A 27,125-nucleotide genomic window follows, 5' to 3' on the forward strand; every position below is an offset into this window, starting at 1 on the left:
GATACATGCAAATATGGAGAGTAAGATGAATGGAATGAATGGATAGATGGATGGATGCTTGCATGGTTGCATAGATGCATGCAAATATGGACAGTAAGACAGATGGAATGAATGGATGGCTGAATAGACAGATGGGTAGATGGATGCATGGATATATGGATGGGTGGATGGATGGATGAATGGATAGTTAGACAAGTGGATGGGGGATGCAAGCATGATTACATGTGTGGATGACAGAATAGTTGGAATGGACAGATAGATGGGTGGATGCATGCATGGAAGGATGGATGAAATGATGGATGCATTAGTGGCTGCAAGTAAGTAATGTAGGATTAATTGGATGGCTAAATGGATGGATGGATGGATGGATGGATGGATGGATGGATGGAATGGAAGGATGGACTGATGGATGGATGGATGGATGGAAAGAACTCCTTTTTCCTGTTTAGGTATAGTCATACTAATTGCTTAAATGTGTTCATTGCTGGTGTCCACCACTTTTGATTTAATGCAGGTGTCTGTTTTCTCCTTTGAATGTATTGATAGTACTCAACAATGAGAGCTTGTAAATAATACTTGAGTATATCTATCTGTTGGTCTGTCTATGTATCTATCTATCTATCTATCTATGTATCTATCTATCTATCTGTGTATCTATCTGTGTATCTATTTGTCTGTGTATCTATACACAGTTATATCTGTTTGCATTTAATACTTGAATACATGAATATGGCATATGATGCATGAATAGGAAAAAGTGTTTTTTTTAATTATTAATGCATGAATAGATCAACAGTTTCTTTGTATTTCAAGTATTCAAGCAGACATTGTTGCATTTTGTTCTATAACCCGTGGTCTTCACTGGGATAAAAATAAGTCTTTTTAGGTCACCTTACATATTAAATAACAAATGAATACTTAGGAATGAATGAGACAGGCATTGTTGGCCTCACTCTAGAGATAAGACTATATAGCAGGGGCTGTTAGACTGAGTAGCTAGTGACTCTAAATTTGTTATCTGCTTGTGTGATGATGGAAAATTTCACCATAAATAGGTCTCTTTAAATCAACAAGTATATCACAACTGGAGTCTAACAAAATGTTTTTGCTATAAAAGCACAGTCAACAAAGTCAGCAAAGTATTAAAGTGGGAAAATGTTTTTAGGATCAAAAAGTTATTATTAAGATAGACAGCTAGAAGAGTACTCATACATGGAGTACCACTGAAAATGTGACTACATATCATTTGGTTATCAGTTTCTTTTCAACACTGGATTTGCAATTCTGAGAAATAAATACTTGTTTGCAAATAATAATATAGTATGAAAAAATGTGGAGAGTTAAAATAATTCCATGTTTGGATTCAGAATTTTCTAAAACCATGTAAGTGAGTTTGAATAGTCTCCACAGGCCAATGATAGAAGGGTTGAGAAAGGGATAATAATTATAAATACATAGAAATAAAGCAGCTACATCACAGCTTGTTGGGCTCCATTTTGTTGAAAATTACTCTGCACAGTGAAGCAGTGGGGAAGGTGCATATAGCAGAAGTCTGTGATATACAGAAAAATCAGTCTGCAATAGAAAATATAATTCCCTTGATTTTTGTTTTATCTACCTTATTTACATATGTGTAATCCTACTGCATTTTGTCACTGGTTCTAGTACCCTGTCATGTTATTATTGTCATGGTTTTAGGAATGTAAGGGTCAGTTCTTCCGCTCAGCAGAGTTAATTGCCTTTCTTCATACGTTGCATTTCTGCCTCACATGGCAATACAGTATAATCATTTTTACCAAACAACAATTCACCAGACTAACATTGTGTAAATATGGTTATCTGAAACTGGTTCCAAATGCTCTGTCATTATGTCACACTTTTGCAATTCTGAGGTACCACCCAGCATAAAATGTAATCAAATTCACAGTAACTTCTGAGTTTATTATCTGAGTTTATGGAAAGCCATAGAGCATAGTCCTTTAGGGAAAGGGAAAACAAATACCTTATTTTCAGGACCAGCCTTTGGGTCAACTGGTGCCCTAGGCAAAGGGACTCCAGTGCCCCCTTGCACCACCAGCTTCCCCCATCCTGGTCGACCTATACCATCCAGATTACAGGAAAGGCACCCCTGCTACCTACTGAGGTGCCCTAGGTGGCTGCCTAGTTGGCCTTTGCCTAAGGCCGGCTATGTTTATTTTTCATATAGTGCTCCTGCGAGAATATACTGCTGTAGTTGACTGAGTCTTGGTAAATTACAGCTAGTGAAATACAATTATATCATAGGGCGGCTACGGTGGTACAGTGGTTAGCATTGCCGCCTCACAGCAAGAGGTTCTCCGGTTCGATCCTCGGCTGGGGTGCCTTCTGTGTTTCCCAGTGCCCTGCCCATCTTTCTCCTAGTCAACATATCTCCATGGTCTCCCCTAAAAACAGCCCTTATGCTTGGTAGGTATTACTCTCTCAGAACAATGTTTTGCCCATTCCTCTGATAATTATAGAACTGCGGGACTTAAAATTGCCATCACTGCCCAGATGTTTAAGGCACATGATTCTGAGGAGTTCCTCCCCTCCCCTGCTACTGTTCAGGTGCTCAGATGGTATAGAGCAATGAAATAACCAAACCTCCGCTAGTCCACATTTTTATCTACATAACAACAAAACACCAAGAGACTCTTAACAACATCAAACAGAAGGGGCAGGTGGAGAGGATGGAACCATATAAAGAATTAATTTCCACATGAATGCCTTGATGGTACTTGGGGATGCCTTGCCTTATTCACCAAGTTCTTTAAATATTTTTGATAAAAACAACTTTAAAATTTATAATTACAGCCCTTTAAACATCCCAGACCTCCAGCATGGTTTGTTTGAAAAGGGATTTACTTTTAACTCCTCTCAGAAGCTCAACCTTCTAGAGACACTGGTTGATCTCAGACTATAAATACTAAACTCAACTTGGCTCTGTACTTCAAAAACAATGAAGGTGGATCTCAGACTGAAGTTTGTTTTAATAAAAAGTACATTTGTTGAAAAAAACAATGGGATGGTAATGTAAGAAAGTTACAGGATTCTAATTCTGAGCATCATTTTTTAAAATCTGAGTCTTAAAGTACACACACTGTTGAAATAATTGTCATCCGGCAAGTCCATAAGAATTATGAAACTTAATAAAGGGAGTTAGGTGGTGATAATGTAAATCATGGACTGTGTGTGGAAAATGTTATTTGTGTTTAAATGACTGTAACACCTGTTATGTTGTGTGCTTGCAGGAAATCAATGTAGATTATGGAAATATTGACCTTTTACCTTCAGATTAGTGGAGTAGCAATGGAGGCAACATATGCCTCAGTATACATCAATTTGGTTGTGTTGCACTGGGAAACTAATTTTCTATTTTCTAGGTCCTATCAGAGCCCTTGCAAGGCTTCCTTGAGGTACTTAGATGACATCTTCATTGTCTGGCAAAGTACTTAAGAGGTGCTGCACCAACTTGTGCAGGTTTTGGAAGATACTACTTCCTTCTTACATTTCACTTACAGCTTTGTATGTGATGGTATCCCTTACCTAGATTCCTGACTACATAAGAATTTTACTGTATGCTGCTACTCTTTGATGATCTACTGCAAAGAGACTTTCTCAAGTTCTTAAAAATATCTGGTGAAAGACCAGGTGGTCCATCTCTTTAGAATAATACCTGACAATGATAACTTTTTCACTGAGTCAATCAACTGAAGTGTTATGTTTAGTGTAAGGGGCAATCTGATTGTCTCCAGGCTGAAACCATGGGATATGTGCTTGAAGAGAGAGCATGGATATTCATCTGTATTCCCAAAAGTAGTTATGAAGTTGTGGGTGCGATCCCCTCATAATCTACTAATTTTAAGAGATTTATGATTCTAACTTACTGCAACAGTGTGATTGGCATAAAAAGTAATCCATACTAATTGGAGAACAGCTTATTGTTTTGATAACACTAAACAGACATTACATACTGTCCCTGAATTTATTTGCAAGAGATGGGCTAATATCAAAAATGTACTGGAATTTAAGACTGAGAACAGCTTAAAGCTGGCATAGAGCTGGATGATATCAGGAAACTGTAACTTTGTTAGTGGGCATAGTGAAATTCTGAAGCACCATTGATTAATATTTGGGACATGTCAGGGCAAACTGTGATACTACAGCAGTTGTATATTTAATTAATTCTCTAATGGACAAGGACAGCCTTTGAACACATGATGTCTACAAGCCTATATCACAACCATAAAATTCCTCAAAGTATTGATGCATCTCGTTAATGTTTTGGTAAATTTGGGATAAGCTTGGCCTAATAACCACCTATGACACTGTAACTGCTCATCCTGTGATACATTATACATAGACAAAACTGAATGCACATAAAGGGTAAGAATACATGAGCAGATTTGCAACATCAGACAGTGCTCCACTAACAATACAGTAGGTAAACATGCTGGTTGCTGCAACAGATTTTCCAGGATCGCTTTCAGGGTACTTCAAAAAAATTGACGTGATTTCAGGCAGGAGAGTTGGGAGATTTTTTTGGAATATAGTGAACTTTATTTGCAGCTTAGACTTAATGCTAACCACCATCTGGATCTGAATGAATCTATGAATATCATTAGCATTTTTGAAATGAAGGCAGTGAGAATATGAAGGATTGTTGATACTGCAATACACATTTCTGTTTTTAAATAGTTTTCACAAAAAGTATTTATTTATTTATTTATTTTATTTTTATTTATTTATTTTACATTTGTTGACCGGGCTAGTCCAACTGGATATATTTCTATTTTCAGTAGAGGCCCGGGGAGAAAAGCTCCAGCATAGCTCAAAATGAATTATCAAATTATAAAACACATTAGAAAATAATAAAACACATAAAATAGTAAGTATTTAGAATAAAGATGAAAGGTTTTTAAAAAGTACAATAATAAAAAGGTGAGTATAAAGTCATATCAGTCACATAATCATATGATATGAAAGGATACACTAGAGTTCATTGTAGTTAACTTAAATATTTGTGGTTATAAAAGTTTTACAATGTCCAGATTTAGAATACAGAGAGGTATATAGATTGTGATTATATATCCATAGGCAGTAAGAAGATAAAGTAGGATAGGTAGTAGATTAATCAGGGTTCGTGCAGGGGCATAGCCAGAGAGATTTTAGGTGACGTTTGAGTTTTTGCTTAAAGAGTGACAGAGAAGGTAGTAATGTTAAGTCGGTAGGTAGAAGGTTCCAGTGTTTCCCAACAGTATTGGAGAATAGGCTGTCACCTGACAAGTTATTGGACTTACTTATGCTAGCACGTAGTTTGCTAGAGGAGCGTAGGGAATTTAGATTATTATAAGGAGTAATTAGGTTAGCAAGTATTGAAGTATGATTTGGTTTGTAAAATATTTTATGAGCAATGGTGAGTTGGGAATAAGTTATCATGTTAGGGAGTTCAAGCCAGTCTAGCTGGTTAAGGTTCAGACAGTGGTGTGTTCGAAATGCATTTCCAGTGGCAAATCTGGCAATATTGTTGTAGGAGTTAGACAGTTTGAGAAGATTATTTTTCTTTAGGTTAGTATAAATGGGAGAAGCATAGAGAAGAGTAGAGACTAAGTGAGAGTGGGCAATAGTGGTTCTAGCTATGGGAGTTAAGAAGGGTTTAATTCGATATAAGGAGCCCATTTTTCTGTTCACTGTTTGAATGGTGTTATTTATATGGTTATCAAAGTTGAGGTTGTTGTCAATTGTAACTCCTAATAGTTTGGTAGTAGGATCAGGAACGATGAGGGTACCATTGTTAGACTTAATAGAGAAGTTTATGGGAGAGGACCTATTGGTAGGTGTGAAAAGTAGAAGCTTGTTTTTTTTGGCGTTTAAAAGGAGAAAGCGTTTCAGGAACCAGTCTTCTACTGAGTTGAATACCTTCTGAGTTAGAAAGTATAGATCAGACGTGGTGTTGGCAGAACATATAAGTGTGGAATCATCGGCATATTGAATACAGGTGGCTTCAGGGACTGCTATATGAAGGTCGTTGATGAATAGTGAGAAAAGAAGAGGTCCTAAAATGGAGCCCTGGGGAACTCCAAGGGTGACTGGTAGGTGGGATGAAAGTTTGTTTTCCCAGAGAACTGCCTGCTGTCTATTGTTAAGGTAAGACTTGAACCATTGTATAGCTCGTGTATCTAGAGCAAGAAGTTCAAGAGTATTTATAAGCAGTGGATGGTTAACCATATCAAAAGCCTTTGAAAGGTCGATGAAGAGAGCAGAGGAGAGGGTGTTATTATTACGATTCCTATATATGGAGTCAGTAAAAGAGAGTAGAGCAGTGGTAGTGCTATGAAATGGCCTAAAGCCATGCTGGCATTTAGCCAGTATGTCATGTTTAGTAAGGTGTTCTAATAGCTGGTGGTGAATGCACTTTTCCATGATCTTTGCTAGAGGTGATAGCAGGGCTATTGGTCTATAATTAGAGTAATCATAGGATTTACCTCCTTTATGTAGGGGATGATGTGGGAGATTTTCCAGATGTCTGGAATACTTCCTTCATTAATGGTTCTGTTAAGTAGGATGGATATGGGAAGGCCATAACTTTGGCTGCCTTTTGTAAGTATTCAGAAGGCAATTGGTCGGCTGAAGGAGTGCAAGGTTTAAGTTTTAATAAGATTCTATAGATGAAAGTGGTTGAGATAGGCTGAAATGTAAATGTAGGTAATGATCCAGCTGAGGAAAATGGGATCCTTCTGTTATCAGTTGAAAGCTGACTAGCTAGGGATTGTATAGTTTCTGTAAAATAGGTGTTGAAGTTGTTGGCTATTTGATTTGGGGTATTATGATCAGCATCATGAGGGGCTGGTGTGCTAGAGTGGCCAGGGTTAAGGAGCCTATTAATGTTAGTCCAAAATTTTTGAGGATTGTTCTGGTGTGTTTGTTGTAGCTTACAGTAGTAGTTCTTTTTGTCGGAGAGTATGGCTTTTTTAGTGATGTTTCTTAGCTGTCTAAAAGTTTGTTGTTCAGGGGAAGTTCTGTTAGTTCTCCATGTAGACCAAGCTTTATTTCTAAGTAGAATTTTTTGTCGCGTCTCTTTTGTAAGCCAGGGGGCTGGTTTGGATTTTATTCTAATAGATCGTTTAGGTGCATGCACATCTAGGATTGCAAGGAATTTGGAGTTAAAATATTTGACAGCCTCCTCTAGTGGGAGTATTTTTAGAGGTTTCCAGTCACATGCTTTGAGTTCATTTTGGAATAGTACAGGGTCAAACTGTTTATTAGTTCGTGAAATCCTGTAGGTAGGGGTGTTGAAAATGTCATTTCTTTGTCTTATAATATAAGTTAGAGTATGATCGCTTAGATCATCTGGTAAAGTTCCTACATTATAAGTATGGGGTTGTTTATTTATAAGTATCCAGTCTAAGGTGGTCTCTTTTTAGTTGGTTTGTTGATTCTGGTAGTTGAGTTGATAGTTTGAGTAAAGCCATGGAGATTAATATGTGAGAGGGTTATTAGTGTTGAAGGTTTTCCAGTCTGTGTTAAAATCACCTAGAATTATAGTTTCTTGTGGGTAAGTTGAGGATACCCAGCTAAGAATATCTTCTATTATAGTGTTGTTATTACCAGGCGGTAGGTAGATACAAATCACATAGAGGGATTTGTTAGGATTGATTTGAAGTTTGGAGATGAGGACTTCAGCCTTGCTAACCATAGGTGGGCTATCATTTATAGAGGAGATCTGTAGGCCACTTTTATAGAGAAGTGCTACTCCCCCACCCTTACGTTTTATTCGGTCTTGTCTCAATATATTGTAGCCAGGGGGGATAATTTCATTATCCTTAGTTCCAGGTTTTAACCATGTTTCTGTTAGGCAGAAAATGTCGAAAGAGTGAATATGAAGGAGAGCATGAAGGTGTGCAATTTTGTTATTGATACTGCGGATATTGAGATGTGCTATAAGTAGAGAGTTGGAGATTTTGGTTAAGGTTGGCAGGTTAGGGGAAGTCATGCAGTGAATATTTCCTATAGATGCATTGGTTGGGCCAGGATTAGGATGTATGTCCCCATCCTTTAAGGTAGGGCTTTGTGTTTTAGATATTGGGTTATGTGAGTAGTTAATTAGAAGTTTCCATTTTTTATTAATAGGTTGTTATACTTAATGTGTGCATATCGATGGTATTGAGGTGATGTATAGCAGGGAGTAAAGATTATGTTAATATGTGTAAGTGAGTGAGAAATATCAAGAGTGGTTGTTTGTTTTGGAGGGAGATTGTTGAGGGTGAGATTGGAGTTTTCAAAATAGGTTAGGAGATAGGCTGAGGTCAGGACAGGTAAATATATGGATAAGATTATTAAGTAGGTTAAGATAACTTTTCCAGTAGTATACATATTGTAATATCAAAGTATACTGATATAAATATTTATATATATATATATATATATATATATATATATATATATATATATATACACGATTACAAATGCAAAGGAAGAGGAGAGAGATAAGATAAAAAGGACTAGTGGGAAAAACTGAGACTTAGGTAGAGGGAGGGGTAGTAAAAAATGGGAAGCAGTACTATAAGTAGAGATAGTAAAGAGGAGGGTGTGGTAGGTGAAGATAATTGTTTGGAGTGATTAATTGGTTAGAGGAGTGAGGGGGTGGGTTGTAGGTATTATAAGAAGAGGAGCACGGGGGGTGGGTGGGAATTGGGGTAGGGTAGGGGCGGAGTGAGCCGAAGGGCTTAACGGAGCAGGTGCAGACACAGACAGGTTTAGAGGGAGAACAATCAGTGAAGAGGGAGGTAAATCTAAGGTTAAGTAAGGTACCTAGGGGTTAAATCTAAGGTAAGGTTAAGTAAACTGTACTAGATTTGTGCTAGATTTAGGTAAGGTACCTAGGGGTTGAGAGATTAAGTTAGCAGAGTGGAAAAAGAGCTGGCTAAGAGCTGATAGAGAGACAAAGAGATAGGTTCAGGAGTAGCAGAGGTAAGATGAGAGCAGAAAGGGTTTCAAGGCTATTATCTGGGAGCAAGGTAGTGAAAGAAAAAAGGGTAAAATGCCTTTCAGGAAAGGTAGGTAGGATCTACCATAAGGGGTATTAGAGAGACTAGATAGAATGGTTAAAGCAGGTAAGGTAAGGTAAGCAGGTAAGGAAAGTACAATTTACTTAAAGGGGTTTAGAGAGACTGGGGGAGGTAGGGGTAAGACAAAAGATAAGTAATTTACAAGCAGGGGGAGAGTAATAGGTGAGATATATATATAGAGAAGTATATTATTGCATATACTTTTGTGTCATAGATGTAGCTGTATAGCTGTTTTTTCTTACATGACTTTCATCACATGATTACTGCATATTTAAAATGGAGTATCTTTTTGAGCTTTGTTAATTCTGAACAAGTCTTGGTTTTAAAGATGAAAGCACTAAAACAAAGTTCCAATAAATTTCCAATAAAGTGAGCTTTTTGGCAAGGTCACTATGTTGTGTTTATTCTTGTTTTGGTTCAGATTTCTCCTTTTGTACTCCAGCATATGCCTATACCTTCACAGTTTGGGAAGCTCATAAGTGAGCCATGCTTCCTGGATCACATTGGATATAGGGCATATGTACTCTGGAGTGATTTGATTCAGACAGGTAGCTAAAGCCCTATTAGAACTTTCTCCTGTATATTAGTAGGCACACATACACACCCACAAACCCCCTGATCACCTCACAGCAAGTCCTAAGGCCACTCTCCAAAGTCAAAAAAAAGAAGAAAACAGGACAATGTACCAGGCTCCTTTCATGTCAAATATAGCCTCGTAGGCTCACGTCTAAACCTATTCAGTCTCAGCGTCTACACTGGATTTGTGTCTCTCATATGGAAAGCTGTTGTAATCATTCTACTCCATAGGAGAGGACAAACCTATGGCCCTGCTAACTATAGACCTATAAGCCTAAACAACCGTATCTGTAAGGCATTGGAACACAACATTATAGGACTTACTAACAAGGACATCAGCAGTCTGCAGGGTTTTGGCCAAATCAGTGTCGGTTTGTAAAATGTAGGTCCTACTTCTTAAACTTAGTGGATTTCTTCAAATAAGTCACCAATGCAATGGATACAGGCACAGCTGTACAATCTTCTTACCTCAGCCTGGTGAAGGCCTTTGACACCCTCTCACATTTTGACATTATCGATAAGCTAATCAAACTAAGTGCAAACCCTTATGTAACCAACTGAATAGCAAATGGACTTACTGACAGAACCCAGTCTAAGGAATTACTGACAGAACCCAGTCTAAGGACCTACTGACAGAACCCAGTCTCATAGTGTAGGGGTGGGCTTACACTGAAAAGGGTCATTACTAATGATGTCTCTCAGGGATCTGTCCTTGGGCCACTTCTCTTCAGTCTTTTACTTCTCTGATGACAAGGCCAATGTCAAGCACCTGTGGCTGATTATGTTTGCAAATGGCTGCTAACTCGAAGCTATCATAAACTCTCTTGCTGACAACCAAATTCTCTGGAATGGACTAACTTTCAAATAAATGATGGCAGGTACACGGCCTTAAGCTAAAAGGCCAAAAGTGTTTGCACTGTGTCTTTTTGTCAGACATGGACACCCATGTACCTAGCACCTAAATAACATACCTCTGAAAATTTATTAGAGACCAGGGCACTTCCTCTGCTAATTTTATCTAGCTAGGCTGTTTACCATGGGTATATCTTCTAGGTCAAGGGACGTTATTATCCCTCTTTACTCCTATCTTATCAGACTCAGAATAGAATATATTGCTCCTTTCACTATGTACTCGTCTAAACATGAAGCTCAACTGAACAGTATGTAGTGTTTCCTCTCAAAGAAATTCAAGGGCATATTTTCCATTTGGCTCATAGACTGCCATAAAGCACTTTTTCCCGTGTCCATTTCTTATAAACCTCAGATGGATGATATTTGCCTTGCTTATAAAGCTGTGAAGCCAGTCCTATATGACCAATTATACCCGTGCAAAACAAGCATACCTTAAACATATGTTTGAAGGAACTAAACTTCTATTGCAGCATAAACAACACCAACATCTCTCTGTCTCTCTCAAGAATACCTCTGTTACACAATAGAATTTCCCTAAATGTGACTCCCTGACCCTCTTCAACTATTGTCTGGATGGGAAACTATAAATTCAGCCTAGCCTGGTCCCTCAAAGCCTCATTGAAAGAGGATGAAATCAAAAAGTGCTTACTTTGTACTGTAGTGTAGTGATGAAATGTGATCTTCAGGACAGGCTACAAATTATCTATTTATTCAACAGCATGGCATGAACTTATGAACCTGTAATTTTAAACAGAATAACTGACATGAAAAGTATTATATCTGCTGCTTGTATGAAGATTACCATTTAGTTTGTGCTAGTAAAAGATTTAGATTTTCTGTATTTCTTTTTTATACAAATACTTTTTACAAAGTGTTACATATGTGATATGTGTACCTTCATTCATATATGTATATATATATATATATATATATATATATATATATATATATATACATATATATATATATATATATATATATATATATATATATATATTGTTTGTTTGTGTCTTTCGGCTTTTCCTGGTTAGGGGTCGCCACAGCGGAACTCCGGTCCGCTAATGATTGCCAGTAGATTTTTACGTGCTGGCTTGCCGGGCCTAATGCACAACCTTCAACGAAGGAATGCCCATTCACACATGTCAACACACAGAAGACGCTTTAACTCAGAATCGAATAGATAAATGGATAGATATGCATACAAGTGTGTATATATATATGTTATATGATTTATTGCTGTACACATTTCATTTCATGCTGAAGTGCTGGTATGTTTAATCTGTGATATAGTTGGTTGAATTCTGTAATGGCTGAAGTTCATTAGAATGACTGTTACATAAATCCAGGGCTTTCCCCTTTTTTTGAAGTTGTTTGACCCTTGAGTTAGCATATTTAATTTCCTTTTGTTTTTTTTTTTTGGCAAATGCAAATCTATTAAATTACATTTGCAATTATTTTTTTTTGTGGTGATTAATGGGAATCACTGCTGAGTTTATAAACTCATATAGATAGTTAGATCTATATATATTTATACATATCTATATGTATCTATATATGGGTGTCTATCATTTCATCTAAAAGGCACACACAACTTGTCTAAACTCACTCCATCTAAACCAACAGAACATAAAAAAAACAACAGAAAAAAAATTCAGGGGACCAAGTCCCCTTGCTCCTCCACCCCACACACCCTGACTTATATATAAGAACTTCACAGTCTCAATACAGTGGAAAAAAGTGGAAAATACTGTCTGTAGCATGTATCACACGTTAATTTGGTATTGAAACTTTAGACACATTTTAATAGCTTTTTAAAAATTAAATATGTCCACAGTTTAGATTTTAGAACCAACCACTTTATTTCATCATCTGAACCATTTTAATGACTTAGTAGCAGTGTTGTGATATATGTCTTCTTGATGAATGTATATGTGGAGCCTGGCTTGTCACTCTGTCTCGCATTTCCTGTTAGACCCCCATGCACTATTTCTGAAATGTAAACTTCTCTCACGCATGTAACATGCTCAATACATTAATAATGTATACAGGCAAATACAAAACATAAAGCTAAAAATAATTAATTTCCTTCAGAAAACATAGAACAGTTACTGCTTAAAGTCTGAATTGTCAGTTTAGGTTACTAAGATATGAGCAAATTAAAAGCTGACTTCAAAAAGTTTACAGTGACTTTTAAAAAAGTATCCAAGTTCTCTAAAGGACTGACCCAATTTCTTAGGAAATATGTAGCTTTTATTAATTAAATTCTATATATTAATAGCTGGCTTGTGAAAGAAAAAAATAAAAGTGCATGAAATCCAATTCTGTTTTGATTTAGGGTGAAAACAAAAATCCGAAAGAAAAATGTATAAAATCTGAGTCTTAATAAATTTGTCATAACAAAATGCAAACACCTGAAGTTCTCTGTCTTAAGTAATTGCCATTGTTTTTATTAGAATGAAAATAATACTCAGAAAACAAAACAGGGAACAGTACTTATGTGATCCTCTTCCACACAGGTATAAACATTGCTCAGGATGGCTCAGAATAAGTGTCAGTCGCACAGCAAAGCCCCGCTCTTTCTCTCCCCTTCATTGCGCATTAAACATCATTAAGTAATAATACTCAGATGTGTTAAGAATGAGATTTTTTCCCACCTGTGTCAGCTTACTTTCAGCTCTCTTGATTGGACCTGAGACCATTCATTCTGAGATTTCAGTGGCTATCTCAGTAGACATTGATAAGGTAAGAGCCAACCAGAGAGGCCATGACACAGGCATACATGAAGTATGGTGGATTTTGTTGTTATCCCTAGCACTTGACCTTATGGCTGACATATGTGTCCGCTTGCATGATCACCTGTAATGCTTTCTGCAGTGCATGTGAGGCCCTGTGCGTATTTGTTTTGAAGGGTTCTGTGTGAACATGGCTTGGAACCACTTACTGAATGCATTGCCCCATTGCTTGTGCTGTGAATGCATGCTTCTGTCACTCTAGTAGGTTCTAGCACTGTAGTCATCCAGGCTGACTCCCTCCCCCTCAGTGAAGAAAACCAGATGCTTACTCCCTCCCTGCCTCATTGGTCCCCCCCCCCCCAGCATCTGGGTCCTAGGCAGAGATTATACCACTCAAGTTCTTAGCGTAAGAAATCTGGACTAAGCCAAAAATAATGGGAGTTCAAAGACCCAAAAATGTGGATACATTTTAAAAATTGTTCTCATACACTTAGAAAGGTGTTAGTTTAACAGGCTTTGCTTTATTTTGCGTTTTCTGAAGGACTGAAGTCTGAATTTCAAGTGTCTGTCATTATTTATGACTTCAGTCCTCAAAGATTTGTCAGAAAACCACAAATTCTTTGAGAAACAGACCAAAATATCAGCATTCTGCAAAAATCTGGATGGTTGCAGGGTATGGTAGGTGTTCATCCCTTGTGTCACAGAACTGGGGCATAATGAGACATACTGAGTAAAATCAAATAATGTAAGTGTTGAGCCAGTAACTATATGTTTATTCTTCCCTACCTAAACTTCATTACACTGTGTAAAAATTGAGCTACTAATACCATTCATAATACAAAAGCATATTTAAAACAATTAAGCCTCTGCAGTAATTGTTGTTTGTTTTTTTCGGCTTTTCCCGGTTAGGGGTCACCACAGCAGAACTCTGGTCTGCTAATGATTTGCAGTAGATTTTTATGGTGCCGAGTTGCCAGCCCGACACCCAACCTTCAGCGAAGGCACGCCCATTCACGCATGTCTTTCGGAGGCCACTCAACCATGAGGAGGACATGCAGACTCCAGACAGAAGGCACTCCAGCCGAGAATCGAACAGGAGAACATCCTGCTATGAGGCAACAATGCTACTGCTGTACCATCCCGTAAACCTCGACAGTAAAAAAACAAAAAAATCTGTGATTCTATGTAAATCTAACTTTCAACAGTAGATGGAGATTTTGATTAGCACATCATTTTGAAGTCGATAAACAGTGCTATAACAGTGACTGATGCACATGTGTAAGGTTATCATGGTTTGGAAATATTACAGTTTTCCTTCTGTTTAGTTTGAAAGTAACAGGTTTATTGTATTGTTTTCTATCCCCTCAAAATTAGTGAGTTGTGGATTAGTTCTGGCAAAATGCAGTGTGCGCATCACCTATGGAGGTGTAACATAATAATTTTGCAGACATATACTTGAAATGGTAAATACTAATCCAGGCCTACCCACCTGCACTTAAAAAGGTTATAATATTAAAATATGCAGTGCACCCTCATCTGTATGTCTCTGAAAGACCTGATGGGAATGTGCCAACAATTGTGGTACTGGGGTTGTTTATTGGATAACTTGACATATAAGTACTTGAGCAGCTCTGAAAGATAAAGTGAGTGTGGGTTCATTTTGTAATAGTCTAGAAATAACACAGAATTAAAAGAGGTGTATTCATTATGATGTTTTCAGTTGGAATATCCTAGCTGCATAATTTCTTTAATGGGATTTTGAGACCTAACACCACAGATGTGTACACACCTGTATACACCTAGGAGGACATTTCCCTGAAAGTACACACCATGGGGACATTACCGTGTTTAGGGAATGGGCTATCTGTAAAACAGTTTTGTATTTTATTTTCTATATAATTTTTTTATGTAAAATTCTTTTTCATCTTAATGTTTCAGACTTGCTGCAGCATATGTACCTGTTGTTGGAGAAAGCATTTTACATATAAAATATAAGTTATATAAGGATTTGATGTCACACACACACTTGCTTTCTTTTTTTTCTTGGTTTACTTTTTTAAATTTTAAATAGCAAGGTAAGAGTAAAAAAATGGCATTCATTTTCTTTTTTTTTCTGAGTTTCACGGCAGCTTAAAATGCTGCCTTGAAGCTGCAAACTTTGTAATAGTCTGTTCCATGCATCAGCTACTCTGTCAGAGAACCAATTAGTACACTTCTTATTCCTATAGAATCTTCTACATAGGTTGCCTGATGATTCTTTAGTACTAATGTGGAAAAAACAGATGAGCGTTACACCACAATAAGGTCACTAAAAAACATATATATATTTTTATCCACAGTAGAGACGCTGCTTAAATGCAAAAAGAAACCCTGTGTAAAGAACGGACAAGCGCTTTCAGCTATTAAAGCCGTCTTTAGATCCGATAAGTCATCCGGGTTTCCAAGTTTAAAAATCATAGGCATCTAATAGAACTGACTTGACGAAAAAACACTCCATTTTCATTAGTCTCAGCCACTCATAGGATCATAGCCAATCAGGGGAGTCATGATATACATACCTCCAAGGGCTGTAACTAAAATCCTTTGTCCCTAAGGTTAAAAAATCCCTTTATTAAAATTGATAAAAGTGAAAAAATAAACCAACCAATAGAAAAGTCAAGATCTGATCATAATCATAAGGCATTCATTCTTTGAAACTCATTCTTTAAAAGTTATTCATAAAAGTCGATCACAAATCTGACCAATCAAAGTTCCATAGCTGACACACACCTTCTTAGACATATGATACTGCTGCTTCTTTGAGATTCATTTTCTAGGCGTCATTCACAAAAACCTAACCAGTCAGAATCCCGTATCTGGCACACACATTCTCTGACATCCGATGTTGCTACTTAAAATAACTGAGACACAGTAGATCAATAGCGCAATCTCTACAAAAATTATAACCTAAAAAGACAACAATTTGTGTAAAAAACAAATGGACTTTATGAAGAAGCATATTGAATTATTCTCCGATGCTTAAGGAAGAGTTTCAGGGGAACACATCCATTAAGCCCAGGGGAACAATCCACTCTGAGCCTCATTATCCATTTGGCTTCTTCTCGTTCTGTCAAATTAACTAAATCTCCTTCCCTTTTAGTTGGCTGCAGCAAAGAAATAACCATAAACATGAAACTATGTCCCTCAGAGGGGATTGTTCCCCTGGGCTTAATGGATGTGTTCCGTTCGTCCGTTCTTTACACAGCATTTCTTTTTGCATTTAAACAGCGTCTCTACTGTGGATAAAAATATATATATGTTTTTTAGTGACCTTATTGTGGTGTAATGCTCATCTGTTTTTTCCACGTTTGTGCTTTGTTGTTGAGCGTTCTTTAGCAGAGTTCACTTCTTATATTGTTTTGATTCTTTAGTACTTTTTGGTAACACAGATATTCCCAGAGATAGTTGCCACTAAATGCCCTATATACCTGAATAAGATCTCCTCTTAGATATCTGTAAGAGACACTGTACAGGTTCAAATATTTTAGTCTTTCATAATAACTTAAATTTTCACATCCATGGATACTCTTGATATATATCCATTGTACTCTTTCCAGTTTACTCATGCTTGCTTTCTTATAGGGTTTCCATATTGTTATTCCATACTCAAGTTTGTGTCTAATGTAACTAACAATGACTTCATTATTTTTGATTCCTTTACTTTAAAAATTGTTTTATACAACCTATAGTTCTATAACTATAATTAACCAATTGGTTGATATGATTAGAAAAACTCATAGCTAAATCTACCCATATACCCAGGTCCTTAAATGAGTCTATAGTTTCAATCACTGTGTGCTGTATTAAATATTCACCTTTCAATTTATGCTTACCAAATCCCATATGCTTAGTTTGTGATGTATTTATCTAATCTCTATTCTCTAATCACATTTGACGCTTACCTCTTTGTGTTATTTGATACAGTTTCTGAAGATCTTCTAAAAACAAAAACATTTTATTACATTTTAGGCCTCAGTTCACAGCATAAGCAAAACTGTAAGGTAGCCACCACAGTGACCAGTAGATAGAAACATGGGCCTATCATGTTAAGCACCTGAGCCATATATCTTTTCTGATAAATGTCACAGATGGATAGCCTAGGTGTCATGTGTAAGTTACCCAGAGAGTGCTGTGTACTAGCTTTTTGTTCCATGTGATGAAATGCTCCTGTGTTCCTGCCTTACACAAAATAAATGTAGAACATGTCTAAAATGTACATTACAGTGCAGCACAGTGAAGTATGTGGATGGAGAGTGGTACAACATAGTTCCTTGATTGTCCTAAAAAAGTATTGGCTGTGCATGCCAGCTCTCACTTATAATCATGATATGCAAGATATAATCATTTCATTCCATTTATTTTTTTAACATTCTGGGTTTGTTTCAAACATAAGTATCTATAATAATGACCCGATTATATAAAATAAAAACAGTATGATCTTAAAACTGAAAGAATCTACACTTTCCGTTAGTGTTGTACTTATCTGGAAGGTAAGACGCTTATGAACCCTCCCTATCTCCTTGTCTTCTTCAAAGATTCTATCAAACAGAATCCAGTTTAGACCATGGTACTTGTATGTCATATGATTAGCTATCTGTGAGAACACAACTTTCTCAGGTAGTGTTGGCTATGTAGTGGGTTTGTTCAATGTATGTCAAGCGGAGATGAAATTACATGTTAGAGAATTTCATCTATCTACTTTTTTAAAACAATGCTTTAAAGTTTTGGGCCTAGTGTAAGAAGGATTTTTGCCTGTTAGACGTAATACTATTCAATGTCGAAACATAACTGATGAAAGAAAGCATTACTGTTCTAATCCAGATGTGCATTATGTGCGAGAGGTGGGATATATTTGATTTGACTCCTATGTCTAATGTTGAAATGGGGAGTCTAATAGACCAAGCAATAGCTGCATGGAGGGTGATCCATTTGAAGGAAATTTGGAGGCATATCCAGATCATATAAAAATAGCCCACTTCTGGTTCCCCACAGTGCCAGCAAGTATTGAAGTGGACCAATCCCCATTAAACGATCTTTTGGGGGGGTGTTGCTACCTACAGAGTAGTTTAAACATAGTGAACTGTAGTTTACTGGGGATACTTGTAGAAAAGATGTTTCAGAACACTTTGGCTTTCTGTAGTGGCGTATATGATGGTGTGAGGAATTTTCTTCCATTGTTATGCAATTCCATCTGGAAGATTAATATCACCCTTAAACAGTTCTTTATATGGAGGACTTATTTTGTGTTATATTCCTGAAATAACTATAGGAATAGAATTTTTGTTACATTTCTAGGGGGCATTTACACTTAAATTGCATTAGACAACCTTGAAACTATTCACTAAGTCTTGTAATTGTAAGCATTGCCACCAAAAGATGTTTGAATTGCCCAGTATAGCATTTAGTTGATTAAATTCCTTCAAACTAAGTTCCTGAGGATGACATGTCTCTTGTAGAAGGATAACATCGGCATCTATCCATTTCTGCCAGTAAATGGGCCTCCCACCCACCCTACTATAGTTGGATTTCCAAATCCCACTTGTCACAACCAAGTTTTCTTGCCTTTCTGTCCACTCCAAGACCTTCTCTCTAACCATTTCCCATCCTCCTGGGTCCTGTATTTTGCTGCACTGAGGAGGATGTTTGGAGTGCAGTTGATCTCTGATTAGGCAGAGTTCTATGAGGGGCTAGATCAGTCTGGGGTAGCATCTTGAATATAGATATTGATTTTTGCCTGACACTCGATTATACCATTTGAAACTTGGCAGGACTGCTCCCGCTTGTTTAATTGGCAAAAGCGACTTAAATCTACTAAACCAGGGATGGGAACCATTCTATATGAAGTTTACTGTAAGCTCTTGATATTTCTCAGTATAGTTGGATTTGTGAAGACGTGGGAGGTATCGCATAACATATGGAATCTTAGTAAGGTATTCATCTTTCTTATTTGCATGTTGCTTAGAAAAGGGAGGTGGGTTTTCCTCTAGCATATAATTTAACAAATAATCAATTGACTGAGTGATTTCAAGTTTCTTTTGATTATTTTGTTAGGTCTAGGTTATGATTATACAAGGGTGGATTACGTCAGTCATGACATTACATTACGTTTGTGTGGCTATATCAAATCTTGTATGGCCTTTTTAGAAAGTTGAAAAATAATGGTCTGGTGATTGGTAATGGTCTAACCTGCGTATTGTTATAGTCTATGGAAACAAGAGAGGGCTAAATCTACACTGTTTTGGGGTTGGGAGAGCCAGAGTACACAGTCATCTGTGAACCAAGTGGATGTAATTAAGCATTGTATAGAGAGATTTATCCTGTGGTTATTTAGATGCATTGATAAGTACTTTATATATCTATATCTATATCTATCTTTATATATATATATGCACACACACACACACACACACACATATATATATATATATATATATATATGTATATATATATATATATATATATATATATATATATATATATATATATATATATATATATGTATATATATATATATATATATATATATATATATATATATATCTCAGTGACAAAGGTGAGTTATATTGTCTGCATCCATTATAGAGGTTGCCTCTTGTGCAATAAGATATCTGAATATCTGAAATGTATCCTATTTCTCCTGTATGGCTGCATATTTTAGTTGGTGAACCCTTTTCTTTCCTAAAATTATTTTATTTTTATTTAACATTTGTTTACCAAGAACGTCTGACTTGGAACGAGCCAATTTTCAGCAGAGGCCTAGGGAGAAACCCTCCAAATGCATGTCTTTGTAACATGGGAGGAAACTAGAGCACCTGATAAAACCCACACAAGCACAGGGAGGACATGCAGACTCCACACAGAAGGCATCCCAGCCGAGAATTGAGCTGGAGAACCTCTTGCTGTGAGGCAACAATGCAAACCACTGCACCACTGTGCCGTCCATCATGACTAGTAAGTATTTGTCTGTGTATCCACCTCTTGTATAGGCTTTTTCATCATCCTGTAAAGCAGCATCAGCATAAGTTACCTTTTGTACCCTTCTTTAACCTTTCTCTTTACTCAACTGTTTGGTAAAATATCTTAGCTTAATTATGAGCATCCCCCATAGTGACCTTATTAAGACTGGTTCTCTAATTGCCTCTTGCTAGTAGTTCTGTATAAGTTGCCTGATTTTGCTATTACTTCTGGGGTCTTTGATTGATAATGGGTCCATCTTCCAAAGGTAGGCACTTGGTTTAGTGTTCCCAGATCTAGTACACATTGTCAGAGTGCTGTGATCTGACCAGACCACGGTTTTAATATCCGAGGTGTGGCCCAGTGCTAACATTGATCTTGAGATCGGCCACATACCTAGCCTGCTTGCTTTCCCTACTGAGGGGGTGACAAAGGTTAACTGTCTGTCCAGGGGGTGAAGATTGCATCATATGTCTATAAGATAAAGTTAATTTATTATAGTCCTGAGACCCTGTGAGGGCTTTCTAAGTCTAATTGAGTTGGCTGGTAATCTAGCCCAATCTGATCCTAGTACCATATTAAAATGACCTCCCAGTATAATGCAGTCCTTACATGCAGTGATCCGTATGCAAGGAGTGCATCAAAAAACTGCATAAGGGGTGGTATACAGGGTCATAGGTTCATAGGTGTTTACTAGGCTGATGACCACAAGGACCTTTTTAAGTCTAGCCATGCATCCCAAATCTTTGACAAGTTCTGATACCCTTGATAAGTGTAAGCATGGACCTGGGAGATTAACCATTTACAGGCTGCCTGTGTCCATTAGAGACATAGGTGCCAAACCAGGGATGGATTTCTGGTTTCCCATCCAATTGTCCAAGCTGCACTTGCATTGGGTCGGGCCATAAAATTAGCTGGTAAGATCCTACCCCAAAAGGTCATACAAAGCAATACTATCCATTTGCCAGAGCTGTCTCTTCAACACTGTAGCAGTTGTTTCTTGTCCCTGTTTTTTTTCCCCTACATAGATATAACCATGACTTTAGTACTATTTTGGTATTGGAAAACTTCCTTCCTTTTATGAGGTGTGTCTATCCCCCTTACATTTACTGTTATCCAAATAAACCATCAAGCACTTTTTTGAGATGCTGGTTGATTTGCTGGAGTCTTACATCTTTGTGTTAGGTTAACAGTTCTAGGATTGACATTGTTACTATAGTCTGTGATAAAAGGCTTCTCTGAAGTAGGGTTAACATGTTTTTTCAGTGTGTTGATATTACAAATGGGTCCAAGCCGTAAGGATGAGTGTAACTGCAAAGTGTTCTGTCAGCCTGCCCCACCCCTTTGGTAAATTGCCTTTGTCCCACTTAAATCAATCAGCCTAAATAAGAAGGCAAATATTTTAGTTTACACACAGAAAAAAGAGGGGGTACCAACTAGAACCAACTCTTGGAACTAACATCTCAATTTCAATGATAATGATTAGTTAACATTGATGTGTAAGTGCATTAGCTTCTAACATCTGTACAACCATATAAGCATGGACAAATTCTATATAACATCCTAAGACAGTTAGCGAACATATGGGTTTACAAACAACAGCCTTAGGTCAGGGCTTGTAAAGTGCATTAGCCACAATATAGAGTTGTGAGTACCTTATGCTTGTGTGAATAGTTGGATTCAAAAACACCTAGCACTCTAAAACGATCAACCAGTTGGGTATATCTCTACAGGAATGTGGTTATTGGGGTGACACACCATTTGTGATGCCCTTGAGGCTTCTAAGGATTTCTGCTCTGTGATTTCAAAATTGGGGATTGCAAAATCTAACTCTAATCCTGGAGCCTCTGGATTATGTGCGGTATGTGACTTGTGGGCTGTCAAACTGGCTTATGATTTCACTGTATCCTGAAGCCCTTTTACTCTGGTGCCTGAATGAGTTTGTCATGGATGCTTTCTCATGTCTTCTTTCTGGAGATTTGGGGAGGGAATATTAAGGCACTTCCTTTTCTTTGATCCCTGGTGGTTTGGAGATTGAATTGCCATATTTCCTTTCACTGCATCTGCATAATGTATATGTCTGGGGCCTCTTTTTTGTATGAAATTTTTAACTACCTCTACAGATGTAAAAAGTGATAATGGTTTCCTCCATTAATATGGAAAGAAGTAGGGAAATACAGTTGCACCAGGTAGCCATTCTCTCTGAGAAAAAGCAGATACCATGCTAAGCTTTACGCTTAAAAAAAGCACTATGTTGTAATCAGAAACCAGGTGGATAGTGGTGTCTGTAATCCTGAGGTCAGGGCCAAACTGCCATCATTTGTGCAGAATCAGTTCCCTGCCTAAATAGTTCATGCACTTAAAAATGAACTGTCTGGGGAAGTTATGTCTCATCTTTCTGTAGATAATTCTGCATGGACCCTCGATATTAGGGGCCTCAGCACCACCAGTTTCTGTATATCCTTTGCGATGAAACTTCTCAGGTCATTGTCTTCAACTTTCTCATCCTGACATTACTGCACCTCACTCGGTTTTAGAGATCATTGATTATCCTTAAAATGCTGTTCAGAAAAGAATAAAAATGTCTGGAATTGATTTCTAATTTCACTGTGCATCTTATCCTTATTCTTACAGACCTCAAATTGTTGAGCAGTGAGGATTTTTTGGATCTATGCATCTTATCTTTATTCCTGCAGACCTCCCATTGTTGAGCAGTGAGGATGTTTTGGATCTATGCATCTTATCTTTATTCTTGCAGTCCTCCCATTGTTGAGCAGTGAGGATGTTTTGGATCTATGCATGTTATCTTTATTCTTACAGACCTCCCATTGTTGAGCAGTGAGGATGTTTTGGATCTATGCATCTTATCTTTATTCTTGCAGACCTCCCATTGCTGAGCAGTGAGGATGTTTTGGATCTATGCATCTTATCTTAATCTTGCAGACTTCCCACAGTTGAGCAGTGAGGATGTTATGGATCTATGCATCTTATCTTTATTCTTGCAGACCTTCCAATGTTGAGCAGTGAGGATGTTTTAGATCGATGCATCTTATCTTTATTCCTGCAGACTTCCCATTGTTGAGCAGGGAGGATGTTCTGGAGCTAAGCATCTTATGATTATTCCTGCAGACCTCCCATTGTTGAGCAGTGAGGATGTTTTGGATCTATGCATCTTATCTTTATTCTTGCAGACCTTCCACTGTTGAGTAGTGAGTATATTTTGGATCTATGCATCTTATCTTCATTCTTGTAGACCTCCCATTGTTGAGCAGTGAGAATGTTTTGAATCTATGCATCTTATCTTTATTCTTGCAGATGTCCCATTGTTGAGCCGTGAGGATGATTTGGATCTACGCATCTTATCTTTACTCTTGCAGATGTCCCATTGCTGAGCAGCGAGGATGTTTTGGATCTATGCATCTTATCTTTATTCCTGTGGATATCCCATTGTTGAGCAGTAAGGATGTTTGGGATCTATAAATCTTATCTTTATTTTGCAGACCTCCCATTTTTGAGCAGTGAGGATGTTTTGGATCTATGCATCTTATCTTTATTCCTGCTGACCTCCTATTGTTGAGCAGTGTGGATATTTTGGATCTATGTATATATCTTTATTCTTGCAGACCTCCCATTGTTGAGCAGTGAGGACACTTTGGATCTATGCATCTTATCTTTATTCCTGCAGACCTCCCATTGTTGAGCAGTGAAAATGTTTTGGATCTATGCATCTTATCTTTATTCTTGCACACCTACAATTGTTGAGCAGTGAGGATGATTTGGATCTATGCATCTTATCTTTATTCTTGCAGACCTCCCATTGTTGAGCAGTGAGGATGTTTTGGAACTATGCATCTTGTCTTTATTCTTGAAGACCTTCAACTGTTTAGCAGTGAGGATGTTTTGGATCTATGCATCTTATCTTTATTCTTGCAGACTTCTCACTGTTGAGTAGTGAGGATATTTTAGATCTATGCATCTTATCTTTATTTTGTAGACCTCCCATTGTTGAGCAGTGAGGATGTTTTGAATTTATGCATCTTATCTTTTTTCTTGCAGACTTCCCATTGTTGAGCAGTGAGGATGTTTTAGATCTATGCATCTTATATTTACTCTTGCAGATATCACATTGTTGAGCAGTGGGGATGTTTTGGATCTATGCATCTTATCTTTATTCCTGCAGATATCCCATTGTTGAGCAGTGAGGATGTTTTGGATCTATGCATCTTATCTTTATTCTTGTAGACATCCTATTGTTGAGCAGTGAGTATATTTTGGATCTATGTATCTTATTTTTATTTTATGCAGATCTCCCATTGTTGAGCAGTGAGGATGTTTTGGATCTATGCATCTTATCTTTATTCTTGCAGACCTCCCATTGTTGAGCAGTGAGGATGCTTTGGATCTATGCATCTTATCTTTATTCTTGCAGACCTCCCAATGTTGAGCAGTGAGGATGCTTTGGATCTATGCATCTTATCTTTATTCCTGCAGATCTCCCATTGTTGAGCAGTGAGGATGTTTTGGATCTATGCATCTTATCTTTATTCTTGCAGACCTCCCATTGTTGAGCAGTGAGGCTGTGTTGGATCTATGCATGATATATTTATTCTTGCAGAACTCCCATTGTTGTGCAGTGAGGATGGTTTGGATCTATGCATCTTATCTTTATTCTTGCAGACCTCCCATTGTTGAGCAGTGTGGATAATTTGGATCTACGCATCTTATCTTTCTTCTTGCAGACCTCCCATTGTTGAGAAGTGAGGATGTTTTGGATCTATGCATCTTGTCTTTATTCTTGCAGACCTTCCACTGTTTAGCAGTGAGGATGTTTTGGATCTATGCATCTTATGTTTATTCTTGCAGACTTCTCACTGTTGAGTAGTGAGGATATTGCAGATCTATGCATCTTATCTTTATTCTTGTAGACCTCCCATTGTGGAGCAGTGAGGATGTTTTGAAACTATGCATCTTATTTTTATTGTTGTAGACCTCCCATTGTTGAGCAGTGTGGATGATTTGGATCTATGCATCTTATCCTTACTCTTGCAGATGTCCCATTGTTGAGCAGTGGGGATGTTTTGGATATATGCGTCCTATCTTAATTCCTGCAGATATCCCATTGTTGAACAGTGAGGATGTTTTGGATCTATGCATCTTATCTTTATTCTTGCAGACCTCCCATTGTTGAGCAGTGAGGATGTTTTGGATCTATGCATCTTATCTCTATTGTTGCAGACCACCCATTGTTGAGCAGTGAGGATGTTTTGGATCTATGCATCTTATCTTTATTTTTACAGACCTCCCATTGTTGAGCTGTGAGGATGTTTTCGATCTATGCATGTTATCTTTATTCTTGCATACCTCCCATTGTTGAGCAATGAGGATGGTTTGTATCTATGTATCTTATCTTTATTCCTGCAGACCTCCCATTCTTGAGCAGTGAGGATGTTTTGGATCTACGCATCTTATCTTTATTCTTGCAGACCTCCCTTTGTTGAGCAGTGAGGATGTTTTGGATCTATGTATCTTTTTTTTATTCTTGCAGACCTGCCATTGCTGAGCAATGAGGATGTTTTGGATCTATGCATCTTATCTTTATTCCTGCAGACCTCCCATTGCTGAGCAGTGAGGATGTTGTGGATCTATGCATCTTATCTTTATTCTTACAGACCTCCCATTGTTGAGCAGTGAGGATGTTTTGGATCTATGCATCTTATCTTTATTCCTGCAGACCTCCCATTGTTGAGCAGTGTGGATGTTTTGGATCTATGCATCTTATCTTTATTCCTGTTGACCTCCCATTGTTGAGCAGTGAGGATGTTTTGGATCTATGCATCTTATCTTTATTCTTGCAGACCTCCCATTGTTGAGCAGTGAGGATGTTTGTGATCTATACATATTATTTTTATTTTTACAGTCCTCCCATTGTTGAGCAGTGAGGATGTTTTGGATCTATGCATGTTATATTTATTCTTGCAGACATCCCATTGTTGAGCAGTGAGGATGGTTTGGATCTCTGCATCTTATCTTTATTCTTGCAGACCTCCCATTGTTAAGCAGTGAGAATGATTTGGATCTATGCATCTTATCTTTATTCCTGGAGACCTCCCATTGTTGAGCAGTGAGGATGTTTTAGATCTATGCATCTTATTTTTATTTTTGCAGACCTCCCATTGTTGAGCATTGAGGATGTTTTGGATCTATGCAGCTTATCTTTACTCTTGCAGATGTCCCATTGTTGAGCAGTGAGGATGTTTTGGATCTATGCATTTTATCTTTATTCCTGCAGATATCCCATTGTTGAGCAGTGAGGATGTTTTGGATCTATGCATCTTATCTTTACTCTTGCAGATGTCCCATTGTTGAGCAGTGAGGATGTTTTGGATCTATGCATATTATCTTTATTCCTGCAGATATCCCATTGTTGAGCAGTGAGGATGTTTTGGATCTATGCATCTTATCTTTACTCTTGCAGACCTCCCATTGTTGAGCAGTGAGGATGTTTTGGATCTTTGTATTTTATCTTTATTCCTGCAGATATCCCATTCCTGATCAGTGAGGATGTTTTGGATCTATGCATCTTATCATTATTCTTGCAGACCTCCCATTGTTGAGCACTGAGGAGGTTTTGGATCTATGCATCTTATCTTTATTTTTGCAGACCTCCCATTGTTGAGCAGTGAAAATGTTTTAGATCTATACATCTTATCTTTATTCCTGCAGACCTCTCATTGTTGAGCAGTGAGGCTGTGTTGAATCTATGCATGTTATATTTATTCTTGCAGACCTCCCATTGTAGTGCAGTGAGGATGGTTTGGATCTATGC

This window comes from Protopterus annectens, chromosome 12.part0 (genome assembly GCF_019279795.1).
Source record: "Protopterus annectens isolate FY-2018-M chromosome 12.part0, PAN1.0, whole genome shotgun sequence".
In the NCBI taxonomy this organism is placed as follows: Eukaryota; Metazoa; Chordata; order Ceratodontiformes; family Protopteridae; genus Protopterus; species Protopterus annectens.